The sequence below is a fragment of the Hylobates moloch genome, unplaced genomic scaffold (genome assembly GCF_009828535.3).
Source record: "Hylobates moloch isolate HMO894 unplaced genomic scaffold, HMol_V3 SCAFFOLD_2, whole genome shotgun sequence".
Lineage (NCBI taxonomy): Eukaryota > Metazoa > Chordata > Mammalia > Primates > Hylobatidae > Hylobates > Hylobates moloch.
The window spans coordinates 15,453,753-15,454,832 of record NW_026652277.1 but is presented as its reverse complement, the minus strand read 5'-3'; positions in this window follow the sequence as shown (position 1 = coordinate 15,454,832).

The window sequence follows — 1,080 nt, the reverse complement described above, 5'->3', positions numbered from 1 at the left end:
GTGGCACAGCCTCAGCTCACTACAACCTCTGCCTCCGGGATTCAAGCAATTCTCCTACCTCAGCCTCCCCAGTAGCTGGGACTACAGGCGCATGCCACCACACCTGGCAAATTTTTTGTATTTTTAGTAGAGATGGGGTTTCACTGTATTTTGGTCTCCTGGCCTCATGATCCACCCGCCTCAGCCTCCCAAAGTGCTGGGATTACAGGTGTGACCCACTGTACCTGGCCGATTTGTTTTATTTTTTATGCTTAGTTGTATATTCTAATTTTTCCATAAATATTTATGTTGATTTTATGATAATAAAAATACATTTCTCTCAACTGGACCTTAAAAAATGGAATATGGCCAGGCGTATTCCGAATACCCAGTCTTGGGTATTTCTTTATAGCAGTGTGAGAACGGACTAATACACCCACATTCCCTTCCCCTGAAAATGATAGTTCTAGGCTGGGCATGGTGGCTCACACCTATAATCCCAGCACTTTGGGAGGCCGAGGCGGGCAGATCACCTGAGGTCAAGAGTTCGAGACCCGCCTGACCAACATGGAGAAACTGTGTCTCTACTAAAAATACAAAATTAGCCAGGCACAGTGGCACATGCCTGTAATCCCAGCTACTGGAGAGGCTGAGGGAGAAGAATCGCTTGAACCCAGGAGGCAGAGGTTGCAGTGAGCCAAGATCGCACCATTGCCCTCCAGCCTGGGCAACAAGAACAAAACATTGTCTCAAAAAAAAAAAAAAAAAAGGAATACAGTTTTGCAAATACTAACGTGTAGAAAATCTTCCCAAATATTGACTATTATTGTATATTAACATAATTAGCTATTATATTAGCAAAGCAGCCAATACGATAAAATCTTCTGCCCCTCAAGACATGACAGGGTCTTAATTTGCCAGCACTCCAGAAGTTCTCCCTGGGTGTATGTTTTGCACTTTCATGCCTTGACAGTTGTCATTGGAAATACAATACAAGTGGTTTAATGAATGGCGACTCATGCCATTGTATTAGCATATGTTTTTGGTGCTGTCAGTAAAAAATGAGAGATTCACTGTGAATCTGTTCCGTTCACTACAATT